Source organism: Ovis aries, chromosome 6, assembly GCF_016772045.2.
Source record: "Ovis aries strain OAR_USU_Benz2616 breed Rambouillet chromosome 6, ARS-UI_Ramb_v3.0, whole genome shotgun sequence".
Taxonomy (NCBI): Eukaryota; Metazoa; Chordata; class Mammalia; order Artiodactyla; family Bovidae; genus Ovis; species Ovis aries.
The window spans coordinates 77414488-77439150 of record NC_056059.1 but is presented as its reverse complement, the minus strand read 5'-3'; the positions used below and the strand labels follow the sequence as shown (position 1 = coordinate 77439150).

Below are 24663 nucleotides of genomic sequence, written 5' to 3'. Positions count from 1 at the left end.
ATTTAAAAATAAGTTATAATTTATCAATAAAATAGTTATGAGTGCAAAAAGTACTGACCACTTAACGCAGCAAGAATTTTAAAAGAGAGGGTAGCAAATGTAAAGACACTTACCTTTTTTCCTATCACATTTTTGATTGCAATATTTGGAGATTTCTTCAGATACATTTAAAGTCTGGGATCTGTTAGTATTTGCGCTTAGAAGCTGATTGCTTGGTTCTAGATTGCCATTTCTATGGTGCTTCAAAAGGCACAGGGAGGCAGGCAGAAACTAGGCAGTGTAAGAATGACAAGGTACCTCAAAGAATCCTACTCTTCTGCCGAACAATCAGTAAGTCACAAACACTCAGACACACACCCTCAGCACAGTAGGAAGAAAATAAAAATCAAATACAGGTTGTTACCCCATAGTGTGTGGGCAAAACACCCACAACTGTTGACATATGAATCTTAACCATAAGTAGAGGCGTTTGACTGACACCACCACTCACCAATCTGGTTCTACACCTACATTCAAAACCACTGTGTTCCAGGAGAAGCAAAGAGAATTGTTTTACTTCTCTCTCAAAGTCACTGGAGCAGGAAGACCAATGAAAAAACCATAACAGGACAATTTTGCATCACTCTCTTCTCACTGCTCAAATTATACTACTAGTCATAACTGCAGATAGACCATTAAATATGCTTTCTGCTCTTCTCTCAAACTGCCATAATAAAAGTAAAAGGAGATAAAATTATACCTATGATTTCTCCCTTCTTCCTTGGCATCCTAATCTCTCTCCAAAGAGAATTTTGTGATATGTTTCCAACCAATTTTCTAACTATCAATTAAGAAGAACACTTTAAAACTTGCTTTCTGAAAAGGACACAAATAAAATTGAGATAAGAGTTTGACTCAGAAAAAAAAAAAAAATAATCTAAGACACATCCTTAAGAATTATTCTTAGAGGTAGAAGTAAAATTCCAACTCAATCTTTATTTTCTATATTTCCTCTATGAATAGCCTAGACAAGCATCTGCATAAACTGGAACAATCAATTTGTTCTGGCAATTATTACAGCTCATAGAGGTTTTGGGTCTGCTGCACTGGAGGCAGATTCCTTACCCTCTGAGCCACATCTAGAAGGCTCCAACAATTTTCCCTACAAGCACTCCATATATTTGATAAAAATCAACAATTACAACCGTGATATCAAACCCCTCATTACAACTCCTGTATACAACAGTAGTAGAGGCCTAGTGTGCTTGTGTGTGTGTGTGCTTAGTCGTGCCAGACTCTGAGACCCCATGGACTGTATCCCACCAGGCTTCTCTGTCCATGGGATTCTCCAGGCAAGAATACTAGAGTGGGCTGCCATGCCCTCCTCCAGGGGATCTTCTCAACCCGGGGATTGGACTGAAGTCTCTTGCATCTCCTGCACTGACAGGTGGATTCTTTATCACTGTGCCATCTGGGAATCCCTTAAGACAGCACATAAATTCAAAACTTTTATTAGTACAGGAAAGTATGACACTGTCGATACTTTCTTAAGAAGATATTATTCACTTTATGGTCTGAGATTTTCTTTCCACCTTCCCTGACTGTACAATAAAAAGACAAAAACATATAAACTCATTCCTTACCAACTTGGTCCTGATACCTATCACCCTTTTCTGCCATTCTTCTCACTGGCATTTCTAATGGAGCTTGAAAATAACAGTATTTTTCCTGGCCTAGTGTCTTATTTTATTTTGTTGTATTAGGTTGATTTTTGTTTTCCTTTAGCGTTTTATTTTATACATCATTCTCTAAGAAATCAGCACAGCTCAAGTCGCAGTTTGTATTAACTAAAGCTACTGAACAAAAGAAAACAGGGAATCTTTATAGTATTAATATTTAAATTTCTCACAAGAATTACAAAAATTTTTTTTTAAAGATAGAAGTTTAGGTTTGGGAGGGAAAAAACATCTTGGCCATGTCACAGCATTATATTTGGAGAATAAATCACCCAATACTGTCTTAACAAGTAGCCTCAAGACAATATAAGATTAACACAAACCTACATGAACATATAATATAAATGAAAAGTAGAATTTAACTCAATGCCTCCGGAGGAGAAAAAGAAGCAAACTTTATAAAAATAAAAAATCTAAATGGCTTCACCGCAATTATGGTTATGATGAAATTGGCACAGCATGGTTTTAACCACACAGAAGATTAATATTTATTTTCAACAAATGTAGCTAGAAAAATGTTATTATATCCTCTCCTTTTTTCACTAGGAGCATGCTGATTGAAATGGATTCATTTATCTAAGCTGACAGCTAGACAAAACTATATTGTGAATATTTTTTATCTTTGATTAAATAAGAACTTAGCAACATCTGGTTTGCTACAATTACCCAAAATTATTCAAAATAAGTTCTTTTTTGATATGCCTAACTATGTCATTCCGTGTTTAACAGTTCTTTTTAATACAACATTCAGAAAAAATAATAAAACAATTACAGAATAAAATATTAATTCCAATGAAAGACTCAAAAACTCACGGAAAAATTAATAATTCATTTTTAGAGCAGTCAGGATTATAAATAATATTAGATATTCAATTACCCAGAAGAACAACTTAGGGTTTTTACTTTCATTCAAAAAGTCCTTTTAGTTGTCAAGAGAGTTTTAAAATTGCAACTCTTCTCCCCAGCACGATTAGAGAATAGAGACTATCTTAAATTGAAATGGACTTCCCTGGTGGCTCAGACAGTAAAGCGTCTGCCTACATTGCAGAAGACCTGGGTTCGATCCCTGGGTCAGGAAGATTCCGTGGAGAGGGAAATGGCAACCTACTCCAGTACTCTTGCCTAGAAAATCCCATGGACCGAGGAGCTTGGTGCAGGCTACAGTCCATGGGGTTGCAAAGAGTCGGGCACCACTGAGCGACTTCACTTTAAATTGAAAGAGCAGCTCTTCATGAGGATACAAGTACTGACATACTACAAGGCTATCTCTGAAGAACAAGTTCTCACAAGCTAAGTACAAAGGGTACCAAGCCCTAGTTCTTACACATCTGCAATTGTTCTCAGAATAATTGGCTACAAAATATTTTTGAAAACTGTACTGCTTTTATTGTGCATACCAACTGTATAATTTTTTCTCAAAACTGCCAATAATTTTGGTAACTATTACCTAATTATAATTCCCTATTGCTTCAGGGTTTTATAAAACTGTATTCCATTCAACACTGAGTTCATACCCTATCCTTCCTAAGAGTTAATTCTTTATGAGAGTAATGCTATTTTCTTAAACTGTCCCTTTTTAAAATAAGCAACTTTCTTCAAATTTAATTTTTTTAGGCTTCCATTTGTATCTCATAAACTGCTAGATAATCACTCCTTTCAGAATAAGTCAGAGATTAAAAAAAAAAATAGTATGGTATATATGAAGGAACATGACAAAATAATCCCAAATGGAAGGCCATGAAGATTGAAGACAACATGTAAAGTGATGTCAATCTTGCAAAAATTTTGGGATTAAAGGATAAAAAGAGATGGCTTGAACCACTGTGTTTCACTCCTTGCTACATGCAAGCATGACAGTATCTATTTTTCCCATCTGACTCTCATATGCAATATACAAATCTTGTATTATATAACAGAAACTAATTTAATTATCATAATATCACTATGAAACAGATATCATTAAACCATTGATATAGAGAGTAAACTGAGACTCAAAAAATGACCCTAAATTACACAGCTCTTACTTGGTATGCATCTCTAAAGTTTAGACTTAAGTTCATCTGACTCCTAACGTCTATGTTCTAAAACAGTAAGTCTCATGGACACAGTCAAGTTATTAGAAGTTATACTATTACTTTTTTAAATCATCCAAGATATATTTCATTCATGAAGCTTACCTAGCATACTATACCTCCATCCTTAAAAAAAAATAACCTATCAACATAAAACATAAACTCTATTTACATAATCAGGTACTCTAGGTTCATCAAAAGACTAAAAGCAGTCCCAACTATAAATGAAACTATATTTCCATACAAGTATAAGACAAGAAGACAAATAATCAAAAGCCATGGCAGAGTGTTATAAATGCTATAAAAGATATATTTAAAATGTGTTATGGGAAATTAGAAAACAGAATACAAGGGGAAAATATAATATTTAAATTGTTAATGAAGTATATAAGGGGTAAAATGTCTTAGAAATTCTTAAATAATATCCTGTCAACATGTCTGCATTTGTCACTCAGACTATCACACCACTGTAGTGTTGCAATAAACCTATATTACTGTCTTTTCAGGTGTCATTAAAACAGGAATTCCTTTGAATGATTTTGGGCTTCCCTGGTGGCTTGGAAGGTAAAGAACCTTCCTGCAATGCAGGAAACCCAGGTTCAATCCCTGGGTTTGGAAGATCCCCTGGAGAAGGAAAAGGCCACCTACTCCAGTACTCTTGCCTGGAGAATCCCCATGGACAGAGGAGCCAGGTGGCTACAGTCTATGAGGTCACAAAGCGTTGGACACAACTGAGTGACTAAGCACAGCATCGCATATTAGAGTTGAAAGGAATATCATATAATACAAACTCCCTCCTTATACATAAAGCTCTGGACTACACTTCCCAACTGAGAAGGAGTGAGGTAGAAGCTTAGACTCTATCTAACTGGTCTCTTCACATCCCCTCTCTAAGCCTCCCCCAATGACATCTACACAGAAGAGCCGACATGATCTTTGTAAAATGAAAATCTGATCTTCTTGTTACCCTGCTTCAAACCTTTAGGGCCTTCCTGGTAGCTCAGATGGTAAAGCATCTGCCTACAATGCAGGAGACTTGGGTTCGATCCCTGGGTCAGGAAGATCCCCTAGAGAAGGAAATGACAACCCACTCTAGTACTCTTGCCTGGACAATCCTGTGGACCAAGGAGCCTGGTAGGCTATAGTCCATGGGGTTGCAAAGAGTCTGACACAATGGAGCAACTTCAAGTAACTTCACTTCACTTCAAACCTTTCATGATTTTCCCACTGCTCCTAGGATAAAATCCAAAATACTTAAAAGAAAAAGAAAAAGAAACCTATAAATTCTGGACTCCTACTTACTCCTCTAGCTATATTTCATGCCTCTCTCAATCCTGATGTCCCAGCTACTAGAACCTTCCCTGAGTTTTTCACAGGAGCTGAGCTCCAATCTCACTCTAGGCCTTGAGATTGGAGGATCCCCTCTGCAGGAAGGTTGTCTGCTTAGCCAGCTCTTACAAATCTTCCAGGGCTTGGTAGGGTGAGAAAAACTTTTACCTGGAGTGCCTGAGATTCTTGGGGCAATTATTCTATTTTCTTTTTTCTAATCTCTATCACTATTCTGTTTAATTTTATTATACAGGAAGTATACAGTAAAATGTTGATAAATGGATGCAAAAGATTAATGATTCCAAAGTTGCTATCTTCTTATTATAGCATTTTCCTATATTAATTTTTTGATTATAAGATAATTTTCTTAAACCACACTTATTTTTCATTCATAGACTTTAATATCATTTTTTCTAGAACATACTTCATTGTTACTTTATTAAAATTCAATGATTTGCTCTAAATAACAGTAAAACCAGTTTTATCATCATATACTGTGGAAAGCTTTCAAAAAATAAATAACAAGCTTAATCCTCACAGTGGAGAGTTGCTAGAGAAAATCTATTGTCTTTACTAAATGATTATACTATAGCTCTCTTAACAACATTTTCCATATTGATATTTTACTACTGATCTTTGACAAGTAAAGAGTTATAACCACTGCCAAACTATAGAACTGGTATTCCTAAAACTATTTCCTCCATTTCTAAAGTTTCAGAACCAAAAACACCACACACTTACTAAGACAACGGGCAGGGGGAGAAGTTAAGATAAAAATGAACAGAAACCAGCCCTCTGGAGTAAAACTCTCTCCCGGTCACACACACACAGATACATGTGCCTAAAGCTAAACTAGGAAATCTTGATTTCAGTATCCATACATATTTTAAGTACTGTCCTCATCTCAAATCTACAGTGCCTGATCATATTTTATGGTCATTAGACAGTTTAAGACATTCTGAAATTTAGCATCATAGCCAGACAACTGATATTAAACCATTCTCTGTGTTAACTCAGGTAAAATGAAAAATTCAGGTGTGTTGTAATGTGTTGTCTCTACTGTCAAATCACGGTAACTATGCTCGATTTTCTTCCCTTTACTCACCTCTATTAACCTCCTCCAGTTGAACATGCTTGGGTCTGTGATGAGCTCTTCTGATGACAGAATGTGAAGGAAGCAGTGAACCAGCACATTCTCTAGGGCTGCCTACTCAACCTTCATATCTCAGTTCAAATGTCACTTGCTCTGGGAAGTCTTTGCAGACTCACTCACCCCATCAACTCAGACAAGGTCTGATCCTGCTGCTATCTCATAGTATCCTGAACTTGACCTTTGTAGCACTTACCAGAATTTTAACAATTCATGATAGATACATTGCTTAATACCTCTTTATTTCTATGTCTGTGCAAGTACTAGAGTCAGAGGCTCTTTTTGCCATATTATGTTTCACATCCCCAGCATCATGCAGACATCTGGTGCTAACAAATACATAGTGAATGACAAAATTAATGACTTCATAAAGCTGGTCTTTTGAGAACTGCAGAAAAAGCAGAATGATTTAGAGTCGCACTTAAAAGAAGATATCCGCTTTAAAAATCTATGAAAACTAACACACGTTATATAAGCTATCAGTGTGCTATACGTTTTATGTTTACCATCTCATTTAATCCTCAAAATAACTTGGAAAAGTAAGCATTATTTTTACCCCCATTTTATACGAAGCCATGGAGAGACTGAGTTATGTTTTCAGAGTCACAACAGAGAACAGGTTGGAAATCATGCACTTCTAACTCTCAAGCTTCTGCTATTCTACCACTTTGCTTCTCATTAATATACATTATATGTTCTTTTATTTTGTATTTCTCTACATGTGTATTTATTACTTTGGGTAAAGAACATTAATATAGAACTAAATGCAAGTTAATGCTTAAACCTTACAATAATTTGTAATAATTTTATGTAAGTAAATTCAGCCATGTGAGAAAAGAACGAGTGGAAAGGAAACACTAAGTATACATCTAAGTATACACTAAACATATCAATGCACACACTTGACAAAAGGCAGCATATGCTATAAACCAGTCATGTTACTTTGGGCAAGTCAGTTCAATTCCTCACAAGTAACTTTTTTTTTTTGAGCAGAGAAAGGTTTATTGCAGGGCCATGCAAGGAAATGAAGTGGCTCATGCCCTAAAAAGCCTCAAACTCCTGAAGGGTTTTAACAAAGCACCTTTAAAAGCCAAGTAAAGGCAGGGGGAGTGGGGGTCACAGGATATGTGATCAGAATGGATACAATTCTCTGACATAGGTAACAGAGTGGTGTCACTGGGGTTAACATTTTCTGTCTTTAGGTTCTAGGAGGCCTCGGGCTATGTGCTCATAATCATCAGACTTGTCACTTTTCAAAAAGATTTACTATGGTAAGAAACTTTGAGATTTACCCGCTTAACACTTTTAAACAGACAACATATTAACTACAGACACAATGTTATTCAGCAGAGCTCTAGAACTTACTCATTTTGCATAACTGAAACTTTATAGCCATTGATTAGTAAACAGGGAATTGCTAACCAAAATTTTAATTTTTTTCAAGGAACCAAAGTGTGAAAGACTGTGCCTTTTAGGATTCCTTCTATGCCTTTATTATTTTACTTGCAGGTGCAAAGCAATTTTGAATGGCACTTGAATTTATCCTGCAACAGTAACTTCAAAAACTGCTTTCATGTTCAATTATTTCTTCTAGGTCCATAAACCACACTCATGCAGGTATACATTCATTATTAATGTAGCATTAAACTTGGTTCCGTAAATATGTTCTGGTACATATTTTTAAAGAAAATATAGAAAGTGAAGTAAGAACTGGTCTCCAACTTGACTGTTAGGAAGTGTACCCCATATAAATGTCTTTATGATAGATGCAAAAATCACAAAGATACTGTTAAAAATAGAACAACTGGTCCCTCTGACCCAAGAATGAAATAATGAAATTAAACTCAGTAGGCATTGGCATTATTGTTAAAAAGATAAAAATTTGCATTACATACCTACTGTTTTCCTCTTCTATTTCACTTCAGTGCTACTGAACACGTTAATATTTTATAGTCATTTTTTATCCAATGGACAGATCTCTAACTAAACTTAAACCTAGCAAAAAACTGAGCTCACATTTACTAATTATGCGCCATACTGTTCTGTCAGTTACTTCCTTTACTGATCTCATTCTCCTTTTACAGGCAATCTTTAATTACTATAAATGTGTTAACTGACAGTTTATTCCCGCTCTTCATCCTTAAATTTTACAATAGTCCAAATCTAGTACACCAATTTTCTTGTTTCATGAGAGGTTTGGAAAAGAAGAACTTTGTTAAAAATTTATGTTTACAGATGAACTTGAGAGATTAAGTCCATTCAGAGCAGAGAACAAAACTAAGAAATTTTATGGGGACATAAACTGGATGGTGGATTTCTTAATTCTTCATAAATTAGTTTCATTCATTGGTTTCATCTTAATATTAAGTTAAATTCAAAGACAATAAGGATCAGTCCAGTTCAGTCATTCAGCCGTGTCTGACTCTGCAACACCATGAACCGCAGCACACCAGGCCTCCCTGTCCATCACCAACTCCCGGAGTCCATCCAAACCCATGACCATTGTGTCAGTGATGCCATCCAACCATCTCGCATCCTCTGTCAAACCCTTCTCCTCCTGCCCTCAGTCTTTCCCAGCATCAGGGTCCTGTCCAATGAGTCAGCTCTTCGCATCAGGTGGCCAAAGTATTGAAGTTTCAGCTTCAACATCAGCCCCTCCAACGAACACCCAGGACTCACCTCCTTTAGAATGGACTAGTTGGATCTCCTTGCTGTCCAAGGGACTCTCAAGAGTCTTCTCCAACATCATAGTTCAAAAGCGTCAATTCTTTAGTGCTCAGCTTTCTTTATTGTCCAACTTTCACATCCATACATGACTACTGGAAAAACCATAGCCTTGACTAGACAGAACTTTGTTGGCAAAGGAATGCCTCTGCTTTTTAATATGCTGTCTAGGTTGGTCATAACTTTCCTGCCAAGGAGTAAGGGTCTTTTAATTTCATGGCTGCAATCACCATCTGCAGTGATTTTGGAGCCCCCAAAAATAAAGTCTGACACTGTTTCCACTGTTTCCCCATCTATTTGCCATGAAGTGATGGGACCGGATGCCATGATCTTTGTTTTCTGAATGTTGAGCTTTAAGCCAATTTTTTCACTCTCCTCTTTTACTTTCATCAAGAGGCTTTTTAGTTCCTCTTCACTTTCTGCCATAAGGGTGGTATCATCTGCATATCTGAGGTTATTGATATTTCTCCTGGCAATCTTGATTCCAGCTTGTGCTTCCTCCAGCCCAGCGTTTCTCATGATGTACTCTGCATATAAGTTAAATAAGCAGGGTGACAATATACAGCCTTGATGTACTCCTTTTCCTATTTGAAATCAGTCTGTTGTTCCATGTCCAATTCTAACTGTTGCTTCCTGACCTGCATTCAGGTTTCTCAAGAGGCAGGTCAGGTGGTCTGGTATTCCCATCTCTTGAAGAATTGTCCACAGTTTATTGTTATCCACACAGTCAAAGGCTTTGGCATAGTCAATAAAGCAGAAATAGATGTTTTTCTGGAACTCTCTTGCTTTTTCCATGATCCAGCAAATGTTGGCAATTTGATCTCTGGTTCCTCTGCCTTTTCTAAAACCAGCTTGGACATCTGGAAATTCACGGTTCACATATTGCTGAAGCCTGGCTTGGAGAATTTTTAGCATTACTTTACTAGCGTGTGAGATGAGTGCAATTGTGTGGTTGTTTGAGCATTCTTTGGCACTACCTTTCTTATTTAAATATTAATAGCCAGTATATTTCATTGTTTTATTACTGAGTTTACTGACCTCAGCTTTTATAATTGATATGAGAGTTAGTAATTCTTTAAAATTATCACACAACTTTGTTAATTATTACAACTGTTACTAACTTTATAAATAATTAAAAGTTAATAACTACTAATTTTACACAATTGACAATAGATAATTCTTCAAAATTTCCCATGAAAATCAGTTAAACAATGATGCATATGGATTACTATAACCAACTAGTAAAAGTCAAACAGTCATTATTTACTTTGTCCTAATAACTGTACTTCAAGAAATCTCCACTACAAAAATCATCAAAGAATGGGCCAAGCTTCATGTTATTCATCATCACAAAATACAACTCACACGAATAAGGAAATTTTCAATTTTTTTTTTTCAGCCACACCGTGTGGCATGTGGGATCTCAGTTCCCTGACCAGGGATTGAACCCACACACCCTACAGTGGAAGTACAATGTCCTAACCCCTGGACTGCCAGGGAATTTCTCAGAAAATGTTGGAATAAATCATAGTATATCCACATTATAAAATAAATATTTTATAACGTTAAAAATAATGCTCTAAAAATTAATGCCATTGGGAACCTGAAGAGAATTATACAAATTATATATATTTTAATCTCAATTCTTCTAAAACAAAGACACAAACACACATAAAGCACAGATAATACATAGATAAATACATGGATAATCAGCCTAAAAATGTGTGACATAACCTCTGTGAACACTGCAACTGCTGCTGCTACTGCTAAGTCACTTCAGTCGTGTCCGGCTCTGTGCGACCCCATAGACGGCAGCCCACCAGGCTCCCCCGTCCCTGGGATTCCCCAGGCAAGAACACTGGAGTGGGTTGCCATTTCCTTCTCCAATGCATGAAAGTGAAAAGTGAAAGTGAAGTCGTTCAGTCGTGTCCGAATCTTAACGACCCCATGGACTGCAGCCCACCAGCCTCCTCCGTCCATGGGATTTTCCAGGCAAGAGTACTGGAGTGGGGTGCCATTGCCTTCTCCGGAACAAATGCAATGTACCATTATATTATGATATACTGGTTGATTTCTGTTTTGACTTTATATATCACTATATTTCACAAGTATTTAACATGAGCATGTGCCATAGGAAAAAAAAAATTTTAATGTGATCACTAAGAATGTAGAATAAGTTGCACTAGGAAGAATGAATAGGAATCAAAACTCAGCTATCACTGGCACCCAAGTAGAATCAAAAGAGCATAAAGGATATACACTGGGATTGTGGCACAATCCCAGAATAACATCTACCAAGCTAAGAGAGAATAGCAGAAAAGGAAGGAACTCAGCAAGATTACTGAAACAAAGCAAATGGACTAGCACACCATCTTGATAGTGATACTTTGAGTCCTCCACACAGAGAGTCCATTCATTTGCAATAATGTAGGTTAATTTCTCATTTATAAACCTATGCTATCTTTCATACACCATTATGTTTTTGTTGTTGCTCTATCTCAACCCTTATATTCAGGCAAGAAAACACACATACACACTCCTGCAATTTCACTATCATCCATTATTCAGTAAGGGTCTCAATGAATAAATGTCTGCTCAGAGGCTCTAAGCAAATTTTATTTCTGAATACTACTGTCTGCAGCCCAGCAGGCTATTTCACCAAGATAAGATCACACCTTTAATCAAATGCTTCACAAAAAGAAATACTCCCAAAGTTTGCTTAATAGTGTCAGATCATAAAAATAAAATGCTGACAGTCTACTAATTTTTAGGACTCTTTCTTCTTCAAAGATATGCAACAATAAGGAAAGCACACAGGAGTTCTTCTAATTAAGGTTTCTATCAACCTTTAAAAACTCTCCCAAATTTTCCTATGTTACTATTTATATCAAGTTGGTCATATTAAAAGAAAAGTCAACAGTAACTTTCTGTTTGAATAAATAAAACATAAACACAGTAAATTTAAGAGGTTTCCCATCCTACACAAATAATAGCTCTAAAGCACCATTTAACTTCAGCTGGTCCAGCGTCAGGATTAAACACTACCTAGGCTCTAATTTTTGTGATGATGGATCCAGATTAGATGTCTATCATTTCAATAACCTTATTAGTGGATATATTGAAGATATACTTTCATTGGCTGCTTTAGCTAATAAAGCTGTCTATACTCAATTATTTGAAATATCCTACATGATGTACTTCTGAATATTCTGCCTCTAAACATAAGGTTAATTTGAATAAAAATATATTCCCATCAGTAGCATGACATAATGAGTACATTAGCAAGTGTAAAATAATTAGATGTTTCAAACAGATGGATGGATTTATGTCTGTAAATCCACTTTTTTCTCCCTTTACTTCTACTTGCATTTATTTTATGCTGTATTTAATCCCATTTTGTTTCTTTGATTTCTTCTGAGATAACTTTTTCTTCTGTGAAACTTCCCATTTCTGGTTTAGGAACAATTTGTTCCTTTTCAGTAAGGACCATCTAATACGGCTAATGGAGCTCATACATAAGTTAACCCAACCATGAGTTCCATGCCCAGTGGCACATCTTAGGGGATTTTTCACCTGGATTTTAGGACTCAATGCCTAAATGATCTAACCAGTAAGATCAGCACTGTGGGGAAGAGTAGCAAAAAGTTAGCACTCTGTGTACCAAGGAATCTGTCTCCAGTGTCCCCTATTCAGCACTGTGGGATGGCAACTCTGCCATCAAATGATGGAATGCCATACACTGTTTATGTAAATGATATCTGCAGATATTTGATGGCTTTTCAGACATGGACAGCCTGGACAAATTAGACAGCTTCACAGATGTTCTTGAATCTGAAAATCTGAATTCCCTTGATCGGCATGCTTTTGTTGCATTTTCTGAGTCAAGTAAAAGGAAACCGTTTTCCATGATCACTTTGGCTACTGAAAAGAAAAGAATACATCCCTTTTAAATGGCTTTTCTAACCAATTCTCCTACTGCCTGATATGAGTTAACAAAGGATCACTGCAGTGGACATTCAGGTTTCATCAGTCCCTCTACCTTTTTCTGTCGACAATATCCCTCTCTTAATTGAGCCTTTCTTTCTTCTAGATATTAGTCCATCCACAGAGGAACTGCAGTGTTCTTACTGACTCCATAAGCTGGTGATAACAGATTGATCTAAAGCTGAATACCTAATTAAGATTGTGGTGAAAGGTTAAGAATCCAGAGTGAAGCCAGAGAGAAGAAAAAGAGACAGTCGGAACAGGATCATGAAACTGGAACAGAATCCTAGTTGTAGTCAAGGTGCTAATGTCTTATGATGCCTAGGTAAACCTCCATCCTTCCCCAAGATTTTTTAGGTGAGAGACACAAAAACCTCCCCCTAATCATTTATGGCCTAAAGCGACTGGGAGGTGTCTGCAATTAAAAGAAAAAGAATGAGCACACCCATTCTACTAAATCATTTAAGCTAAATTTAAGTCCATTTGACAACCGAGATGTTAGCACACGGTGAGGTTATCATATGATATATCATATGATGGTTATCATATATAATCATAATAACTATGACATATCATATAGCATCAACTGAGATGTTATAAACTATGCTGCATTTTGGAATGACTGCAAAATAATATTTAACTGTCACACATAAAATTTATTGAAAAGTAAAGTGAAATTGAATATGCCTAAAATTCAAATCATGATGGTATGTTATTTTAAAAGAAAATGGATTCCCTAAGCTCTTCTTCCAAAGTCAACTACTCTTAATATTATGATTAAAACTCAACAGACAAATTCAACTGAACAGTTAAAGCCAGCAGAAAGAAGTCTATAGATTTACACATGCCTCATGCTAATACAAACCTATTTCTCAATAGACTCTTTGTCTACTCCTTAAAGTCATGATCAGTATTCTGAGTCAAGGTTCAAACAACAACCATCAGCCACTGACAAATCAACACTGAAAATATGAAAAAAAAAAAAAAAAAAAAAACAAGAGACAGAAATGTTAACCAGTTGAGCCCTTCCGTTCTGGCCAGAAATAAAATCTCATACAAAAAAAGAATCATCCGTCAGGACCATTTCCTCTTATCCAAAAGTATTTGGAAGAACTCTGAGGAAAGGAAAATGGGGAGGGGGGACCAAAACAAAACAAGAGACTGTTGAAAACCCTCTTAGAGGGTCAGCTGTCAATGGAATGCACTTTAGTATTCAGGTTACCCACCCATGCAGAACATCAAAAACTGGGCTTAAGTCTCTCCCCTATTCTCACAGGCTCAGGCTACTGTGGAGCCACTGGGGCTGTCTTGAATAGTAACACACTTTGCCTCTGCGGGATGCATAAACACCAACACAAGCTGATCAAACAAAAGGGGGTGTCGTTTCTACTTGGCTTTCGTTTTCTTGAGTCATACTTTAAGACACTTAAGTCTGGTACAATTTAGCAAGTCAGCTGTCCAATGTGCAGCTTATTATTTCATTCATTTTTACCACCAACCATGTTGTACTCTTTCCATTTTAACATAAATTCTAAATGATTATATATGAGTCACACATTTTAATAGCTTCTCTTAATGGCAACTGTCACTGAAATACACATGTTCATTCTAAAACATGGACTTATTTATGACCCCTTCCATACTTCTAGTCTTTAAAACGATCTGGGGATCTGAATTTTAAGGGTTCATCTGCATTTATAGCAATCTTATGAGGACTAAACTTTAAGATTATAAATCCTTCAAAAATATGAGAAATTCTTAAATCTTGGAAGTTTATGATGATTTAGTTGCAACATGTAGAATATTCTGATGCAGTTAAAGCTTAAAGAGCTGCTGACGCCATGTGAAAAGATGATCAGGAGTTTAATTTAAAATGTCTTAAGTTAAATTGCTACTTTCATTTTATACCTGATTTAAAGTCAATCTCCAGACACAGCACTTTGTGGCTGTCAAAAATATTTTCCTGTCAGGATTATGATGGAGGGGGGGCAGAATTAGTAGCAAAGTACATACAACATTTTAACATTATAAGGAAGAGCTCAGAAATAGGTACTGACTAAAAGGTTAAAACAAGAGAGAGGGAAAGATCATGGAAAAGACAAAAATACATGTGAAACCTTTCTCAACTTCTTAAGAAAATGCTATTGATTTTCATAGCTCATCGAGAACTCTTCAATAAAAACAAGATATTTGATTTAGCTAAGTTTTCTTAATACCAGTAGTGAAGGACATTTCTATTACTCTAATAATAATAGGTACCATTTATTAAATGCTCACTCTATCAGGTCCTTTTCTGCTCATTTCCTATTTCTCACCCCAAACCAACAATGCAGATTTTATTACCTTTATTTCACAAAGAGCAATGATATAGCTATAAAGTTGTAGATCTAAGACTGTATTCAAGTGTCTCCCTTTCCAAAGGCCATTTCTAAGCAGTTCATAATCTGGAACACTGTCCAGATATGCCCATCTAAGGAGTATAGTATAGGTTCTCCAGAAAAAGTCAGGTTTCACCAACGAGTTGGAGAAGATCAATGCTACAATACTCATTTCATAGTGGTCACCCTAAGTCAGAAAGTAAACTAACCATGCTGCTGCTGCTAAGTCACTTCAGTCATGTCGGACTCTGCAACTTCATAGATGGCAGCACACCAGACTCCTCTGTCCCAGGGATTCTCCAGGCAAGAATACTGGAATGGGTTGCCATTTCCTTCTCCAATGCATGAAAGTGAAAAGTGAAAGCGAAGTATCTCAGTCGTCTCCGACTCGTAGCAATCCCATGGACTGTAGCCTACCAGGCTTTTCTGTCCATGGGATTTTCCAGGCAAGAGTACTGGGTTGCCATTTCCTTCTCCAAAACTAGCCATGAAATATGCTCAAATATATGTATGGAATTTATAAATATCTCTATAAGGTTAGGGCTTCCCTCATAGCTCAGTTGGTAAAGAATCTGCCTGCAATACAGGAGATCTGGGTCAATTCATCCGTCAAGAAGATCCCCTGGAGAAGGAAATGGCAACCCACTCCAGCATTCTTGCCTGAAGAATCCCATGGACAGAAAAGCCTGGCAGGCTACAGTCCATGGGGTCTGAAGAGTCGGACCTGACTTAGCAACTAGAGAGAGAGAGAGAGAGAGAGAGAAGGTTTTCCAATAGATGTCAAAGTGCCATTCAGAAGTATTACAGATCATCTTTAAACTTCAGCATCTATTAAAAGTAATCTCTATGTGGGATTTCTGTTACTCGTTAAGCATATGACCACTCACAAACAGACTGCAGTGTATAATTACCCCAAGGATGTTTTTCACTGAAAATGGCCTGTTTTGATAGTGATTAACAGACTAAGAATATAGTGAATCGTCTTGATATCACTTCAGAAAAGTGATTTCCTCCCTAATAATTCCCAAGATACATAAATATTCAATTAGGGTCTTTGAAATCTCAATTTAATTGGGCATTCATCCTCTACCAAACTTCAAACTTGGCCCAGACTAAAAAGGTGTTTGATTCATTCTTACTATACAGAAAGAAAAAAAAAAAAAAATCCAGTAACTCTTCATAAGTTTTCATGTGCAAGTGTAAAATACAGCCAAGATTATCTTTTATATGAAATGTTCAAATTTAATTGCATTTTAAGGTATGCTGTAAAGCAATGAGATAACACATAATTGCAAATGTCAGTCACATAGTCACATGGGGAATTGATTAAAGTTTCCTGGGCCCCTCATGAGACCTAGAAAATAATAATAATGACAGTAGCGAGTAGTTACAATTGTGTCTATAACTGCTTCAAACACTTTGCATATATTTTCCCATTAAATTTTATGAATGGGAAAAACCTATGAATTAGGAACAGTTGTTATACCCACCAAAACATACCAGGAAATTAAGGCATAGAGACAGAGATCCAATATCTTGGCAAAACGCAAATAATTTATCAAACCTCGGCAAACACACCACAGAGTTCCTTCTCATCACCACCAAGCTGTTCTGCCTGTCTAAATAGCAGAATATCAAGAACTGGGGCCTAGATTTTAAATTTTCCCAGGAGCTCCTTTGCTACTATCAGCACGTCATGCTGGAGACCCGCAGCCTTAACGTTTCTGTTCCACTAACCGGGGACCAAAGAAACTAGAAAGAAGCTCTCTGGGAAGGGGAAAGTGAAAATGTCAAATAATTAGCAAAATAACCATCTGGCTTGTGTGTTTTTAAAACTTGAATAATTTGTTTTCTCATCCTAGATGACTCTTTAATATGGTGCAGTGAGGTGAACTTTTGAATACAAGGAGGCAGATCTTGAAGTCAACTTCAGTGGTTCTCAAATTCTCTGGTTCCAGGACCCTTTTACACACTTAAAATTGGTGACCTAAAGCAACTGTTGATTATATTGGTTACAACCATCAATATTTAAATACTAATAGTTAAGCTCATAAAATTTTAAAACAGAAGAATACACCAGCATGCCATATGCCATCAAAGTAATGATGCCATCACATATTGTATACCTCCTGGAAAACTCTACCATAAACTTGTTAAAGTATGAGATTGAAAGGTTTAAAAAAAAGTCTTAGCATTATTGTGAAAATGTTTTCTTCTTAGAGTACCCCTGAAAGGGTTCCAAAAACCCACAGATTTCTACAGAATAAAGTTTGAAAAGAGAAGGTTGTCTGCTCTATAAAATAACTGACACAGAAGTTTACCAGATAGAAATATTCAGTTGGATGAATCAAATCTCCATCCCAGAGATAATGTTTATAATAACTATGATTACCACCAACAGTACTCCATTTAAGTTCTTGAATATGGACCAAATGCTAACAAATTCTAATGTGTATATGTAATCACTCCTGAAGAAATTTGTTAATATTTAACTAAATTCTTGTTTTAAATGTCAACAAGACATTAGTAAGATATAAATTATTAAGATCTATAGAATCTGTTAGGATTTCCCTGTAGCTCAAACGGTAAAGAATCTGCCTGAAATGCAGGAGACAATCCCTGGGTCGGGAAGATCCTCTGGCAAAGGGAATGGCAAGCCACTCTAGTATTCTTGCCTGGAGAATCCCATGGGCAGCGGAGCCTGACTGGGTACAGTCTGTGGGGCTGCAAAGAGTCAGACATGATTGAGTGACTAACACACATAGAATCTGTTATTATCAAATACAGAAAAGACTCTTCCTTTTACCCACTCTCTAAAAACAGATGGAGAATTTCAATGAACTCAGAGTAGAACAGCTAAGTCTTTTATATATGTTTGTATTTGTGAGCGCATGGGCACACTTAACAATTCTAAGAAAAAAATGACACCTGGTTACTTTATGCAGTAGAAAAGTTAATTTCAGTGGGCCATGTAGACACTCAGACCAGGGTACTGACATGAAAGAATTTGGGGGACAGTGTGCACATATTTGGGCTCATAAATGCTATTCACAGGCACGCTTGTACTACTCTTTCACACTGGCTAATAAACATCAATAACAAAATCATAATCAATGAAAAATCTGGGGTTTTCTCCCACTGATCAGCAAATCCCTAATAATACACACTCAAAGATAAGAAAAGAAGCATGTCAGGAAGCCCTTACTCATATTTTAAAGTTTTCGTTTATATTTTATTATAAAATAGGATATTCTAGTAGGAAATTCATTTGCATAAAAGAAAAAGACATAAATCCAATAGTGATCAAAGCGCAAACATGTCCTTGAAGGCAAACAAATGCTAAATTACAATACAGCCTCTGTCTTTAGGGTTCCTCCCTATGTGAACAAGAGCATATTTTGAATGCTATGCAAATCTAAGAAATCAAAGGGAAAATAGTCATTTGCAAAACTTAAGGAAAGATATTCTCCCTCTAATTCCAAATGCTCTAGCCATTCACACCATGCTAAATTAAAGCTGCATAGCATTTCTCAAAATTATTTTGTTTTCAAATACACAAGTAGTTTTCCTTGCTGATTTCTGGGCAAAAAATGCCCCACTTCTAACAGCAACTATCACTCCTACTTGGCAGCTCTTTTCAAAGAGAGTTTCATCCAGCAGTTAAAGTTGTCCAAAGGAAATCTGAAAAAACATTTCAGTTTAGCATAATATTATTTGACTGACTTCAATTCTTTCGATTTGATAACTTTTTTTTAAAAACCTGCTATTTAGGATTAACTTCGCTAGAGCTCAGCAAGAAATCAAAAGGAAAACAAGTCCATAAAAAAATTTGTTTTTCCTAATTACTAGAAACAATGCCAGGCACAGTAGCTGGAGCCAGTCAGTCTCATACTCACTATTATTCCCTGTGCAAAGGAATGTTTTAAAGAAATGTTTAAAATCTCCAAAATGCAAGAAGATCATCATTAATAAACTCATTTCTAAAAGACCTTCCATTCATATTTTCATGGAGGGCTCCCAATCTGAAGGAGAATCACCCATGCAATTTAAAATGAGACATCAAAAGCATTTATCCATCAAGCAAATCACAAGCTGGCTTATCGCTCTTTAGGCCAGGGATGCCTGGAGCAACCTAATGTACCTATCTAAAATTTTTAAATAGTTCACATAAACCTTCATAGTAATCATTCCTCCTACCCTGAGTTTACGGAAATAGTCTCATCAACATGCACACCAACAGAGCAGGTTACTGTATACTTAGTTATGAAGAAGTGCTAGGGAATGGCATTCAGGCACTTGTGACACATTCACCTTCAGCTAAAGACAGCACAATACCCTGACAGACACAGTTCTAATGACATCAGGACCTGTGGAATGTATGACTGCTAGGAAACACATGCTGCTAGGAAACAAAGAACAGATCTGATCAAATCTTCTAACACAGGACCTGGAATCACTGTGATTAGATCTTCTAAAATAAGAGGACAAGTACTCTTTAATCTTCAGAAATACTTGCAAGGGCAAAGGTTTTAACACATACCTTCTAGAAAGGAAAGAAATGTAAGAAGCTAGAATCAGATGGATGAAATCATAATTTTCTAAGTTTTCCACTAGCCCTATCTCATACAAATATAACTTAATCAAAATCAGGCATCAGTGATTCAGTATTCCTTTTTTGGCAAGGGAAGTGAGGGGTAATCTAAGCTTTTCCAAGACGCCAGTATCTTAAAATTGAAAGAAATGTGAAAATGATGGTACCCAGAATCGAAGTACCCTTTTACATTTACAGTGCTATACCTTCTTTCAACAAAACCATGGGCAACAAACATGAAAGCAGTCAGGGCTAATCTACAACTAAAGAATTTCATGTCTCTGATTATTGAAACTGAAAAGTGATTAGCTTTCCAACTTTTAAAAACTGTCTTTGTACATTTTTAACCCTTGGTCAACAACAATAACAACAACAAAAGATTGGGTGAAACAAAGGTGAGATATTTCACTACAAATATTCTAACTCCTAGACAAATATCTGCGAACCTCTTTTGGTGATTCTATAAAAGAACTGACAATTCTATCTATAATCCATATATAGACAAATTGGATGCTGTAACTCTAGGTCATCTAGAACTATTACAGATTGAAAAATATACCAGGGAAATCTACCCAAATTCTGTTTAATCTCAGGGAAACAAAGTACATTCTCCAAATGAAAAATTACAAAAGAACTATTTCTCTGGAGATTCTACAGTGACAACCTTTAACTAGTGTTGATAGCCCATATGACACTAAATTAGCAGACTGCCTATTTACTTCAGAGCAAAACACAGAAGGCAATTTTTCCTTCCTGCCAGAGTCTGTGCATCTCCTCATTTCCCCAGCAGCTGGCTGAAAGGATGTAAAATCATAGGTCCAAGAAGGCTTATACTTCCTAATGAGTAATCCACCCAAGAAAGTAAACACAACAGACATCACCAGGTCGGGCTCCGAAGGAGACTGGCAGGGCTGCTTACACCGTTGTTTACAATGTGCTCTAACTACCGCAGGCAGGATCACACACAGGCACAGGGAGGAGACACCCAGAGGTGGCTCACACGCCTCGAGTTCGCCCAATTGCTGTGATATCTCTGGCCATAAATTATGCAGCGCACATTTCTATCTGAGAGTGGCCAGAGAATTCTGAACAAGGGTTATGCTGGCTTGACTTGGTTATTTCAACCTGACCGAAAGAGGACTACTCTATCGCTTGGTCCTCACCAGGGCCAATCTGGGGTGCATCGCGCGCTGCACCACAGATTCTCACGCGCAGCACGCATCTCTTAGAGGTGCTCACTAGGGGACAGGGGACACAGTAGGGCTTCCTCAGAACCCCTACCTCCCCCGCGGCCTCCTCAAACCAGATTTTCCGGTTAAGCGGATCGCAGGCGATTTCGATAAGCAAGCTCAGCTCAAGTAGCATCAGCTCTGTCATCCCGGCAAATATCTCCGGGCCATCTCCGGAGCGCACTAACGCGCGCACACGTAGACCTGAACACGCCGATCCCGCTGCCGATTAACCCTGGTAGCGGAGGTTCCCCCCCATACACACACATACACACCCACCCACCTACAGTGCCAGGGGCCCTGGCACGTTTAGCCTCTGAGCTCCGACGCGGGACCATCGGCCGGGGTGCGGTGACACTGAAGCTCCGCCGCAGCCCGGAGCTTTCCCTTCACTGGTGAGAAAATACAGGGCGCCTGCGTTCCTACCTGTAACCTAGCCGACCGCGGCCACCAATGCTCCGACCACCCTGCCCCGGCGCCCCGGCCAGACTGATTATTGCAACACCGCCCCCCCCACCCCCCGCCCAGTGCCCACTCCCAACGCCACGCCGCCCCCGGCCACCCACGAAAGTAGCCGCTTTCTCCAGCCAAAACCGCCTAACAAAAGCTAGAGCAAGCAGGTCTAAACCAAACTGCCCGTGAAGGGGACACCACGGGCTGGGTATGGGGAGGTGGTGAGGCTCCGCGACTCCGGGACACGAACTGGGCAAACGCGACCCCCATGGATGCTTCAGGCAGGTGTCTTGAGAGGGTCCCCTCTGTCCCCATCACCCCTGAGCCGAGCTCCTCACCAGGTCCCTGTAGGTCCTCCAGCCCTCTCCCGCCTCAAGCGGCACAGGTTCCGGGCCGGCAGAGAGAAAGCGCCCCCTGGTTTGCTTTGGGCTCCCACCAGGGGAATGATACTGGGGTGAGACAGGAGGGAAAATTCCCAGGGTGGAAACCGTTCCTATCCCCCAGAGTGCTGGACTGCGAATGCCCCCCGGCCACTCTCCCCTTCATTTCTCTCAGCCGCCAAACCGCCCAGTGGCTGGAAAAACCTCGAACCCGTGCCAACCCCCAGCACCCACCAGCCGTGAGGTTCCCTTCCCGCCCCACATCACGACTGGATGAGTGTGTGTGCGGGCGAGTGTGCAAGTGGGAGGCTGAGTGTGCGTGAATCCTGCGCCCCCTCGGTCGCCTGCCCCGCGGACGCAGACGCCTGCGCCGGGCCGGGGCCACCACTATTAGGAAGAGTGAGAAGAATAAATTACCTTTCGTAACCGCCGGTCCCTGAGCTCGTCCCATCAGTTGCTCAACAACCTGCAGCCTGGTGCAGTTTCCACAATCGAACCATGGAGCCCGGGGCAAAATACCGAGCGGCCCCAGCGTAGACACCCCCAGCACACGCGTCCAGGAATTATAACCAGTGCGCAGAGAAGGCAGCGGGAGGGTGGAGACCCCGGCCAAGGAAACAACGAAAAGTCTCCTTCCCCCTTTTCTTCTGCTACACAGCCATGAAAAAAAGGGACGGGGGTGGAGGGGCGGGGGAAGCCAAATGCTTGTCTTCCTTTACGTTTCCTCGCTTCACACACACCAAGGGAGTAAAAACGGAGCAAACAGAGTGGAGGGTTCAAATGTCTCTCCCAGTCCACAGTTGCACAACTTCGGAGTCAGGCTCTGGCTCCAGTAGCAGCCGAGGGACCCCAGCGGCAGCTATTAACATGCGGCAGTCATAGCTGGGGCTCCTTTTCCTCCTGCTGCTGCTGCCGCTTAAGGAAACACGCTGCTGAAGAGACCAAAAATCTGCCACCATCCCCCCAGTCGATCTTTATATCCAGTTCTCCCACCCCACCCCCTTTCTTTTTCTTCTTCTTCCTCGTCCTCCCCTTTCCGCTGGAGAGCGGGAGCGATGGAAAAGGTAGGGGGAGCCGCGAGGGCCAGGGGTGGCTCCTTCTCCGCCAAACCCTCCTCCTTCTCCTCTCGGGGTTCTCTCGCCGCCGAGGGTCTCCCCACGCGCCCGAAACCTGCGCCGAGAGCAGGATCGAGGGCCCCACAAACTCCTTCCCAGGTGCACAGCGGGGGCTCGCCGGCGGAGCGGGAGCCCGGCCGCCTAGAGCTGCGTCCAGGGGGCCGCGGAACCCCGAGCCCGGAGCGTGGCTGATTAGCTGGTCGGCCGGGCTGGGCAGCTGCGGACATGTGGGAGCTTCATCGCGCAGCCCCGGGCTCGGCGCTGCCGCCGCCGCCGCCTCTTCGCTTCGTTCTCTTCTTCGACTCCCCGCGAGCGAGCAAGGCTCTGGCGCTCTCCAGACACGCACACTCACACACGCGCACACACGAGCGAGCTCCTGCCAAAGCCAGCCGTGCAACCCGCGCGCGCGCACACCCGGAGAAAGAAGACGGAGGCAAAAAGAGAAGAAAGAAAGGGGAGGGGGCGAGTCACAGGCGGCAGCTGCGGGAGCTGAGGCCACGAGCAGTCCGGGAAAAGGCGGCAGCGGCTGCGGCGGCGCCCACCCGGACCAGCGGCAGCATCTGCATCCCCGCTCCTGGGAACTGGGGCGAGCAGACAACCGGGCGACGCGCCGAGAACCGGTCGGAGCGCTGGCGCGCCGTGGCCGTGCAGCCTGCGTGCGGCGGACGCAGCCGGGGCCCTAGCCGAGCCCAGAATGAGCCGCGGGCAAGCGAGCGCCGAGAGCCGAAGAGAGGGGGCTCGCGCCGGGAGAAGGGGTGGCGGGAGGCAAAACCCGGATCTGGAGTGCGCTCAGGCTCCGCCGCGCGGGCTCCACCTAGCAGCTCGACAAACGCTTGGAGGTGGCAACGAGAGAGCTGCTACAAGAGGCTTTCCTTTCAGGGTTTGTCAAACAAAGGGTACCTCTCCTCGCGGCTTTGAGACAAGCTTTCTCTCTCCCTCTCCCTCTCCCTCTCTCTCCTTCTCCCTCCCTCCCCTCCCTCTCGGCCCCTCCATTCCCCCTTCGAGCTTCCCTCTCCCTCTCCCCTCTTTCTTTCCTCCCCCCCTCCTCTTCTCTTCCTCCTTCATTCCACCCCAGGTGAATAAGTGACATCAGATTGAAACTACTGCCAGCGTCTCTTTTTACAGGTGCAAATTATTCCATATTTTCATTATGCAGGTATCCAGTCCCAGTGCGTTTTCTGCCTTTGGTCCATTTTATGTTCCTTCAAACTTACACGGCGTGCAAGTTCATTGTAGTCGTTAAAGTATCTTCTGATAATCCGATGTGGGGATTAAATGATTTTATTTCACATCAGTAAAAATTACCATAATGCATATGGAAAGGTGCCGCTTCCAAAGCAGTGCCTTTTGATGGAAGAAAAGTCTGTTCAAGTTAACTGAGTGACCTTTTTCAATTACTGAGCCCCTTTCTGCCTTCTTTGTAAATGAGAGGGTTAAGTAGGTAATTTCTAAGGTCTTTTCCTGCTCTAAAATTTCATAATTTGAAATGGCTAAGGTGTTATTGTCTATATCAGTACATTCGAGTTGCACTTATAAGAGAAAC

At 39.9% G+C, this 24663-nt stretch overlaps 1 protein-coding gene across 24 annotated transcripts in view; it reads right to left on the bottom strand.

Moving 5' to 3' along the window:
• The window catches only part of ADGRL3 (adhesion G protein-coupled receptor L3), a 941652-nt gene extending 917993 nt beyond the window's left edge, over positions 1–23659 (bottom strand). For 20 of the 24 annotated variants that reach the window (XM_060417626.1, XM_060417634.1, XM_060417623.1 and 17 more), the window contains exon 1: positions 22423–23659. The gene's annotated coding sequence lies outside the window, so the exon portion shown is untranslated. Of the gene's footprint in view, positions 1–21455; positions 21567–21963; positions 22016–22422 lie in introns of those variants that run through there. The other 4 variants (XM_060417620.1, XM_060417629.1, XM_060417633.1 and 1 more) reach the window with 2 other exon arrangements.
• Positions 23660–24663: the final 1004 nt, after the last annotated feature.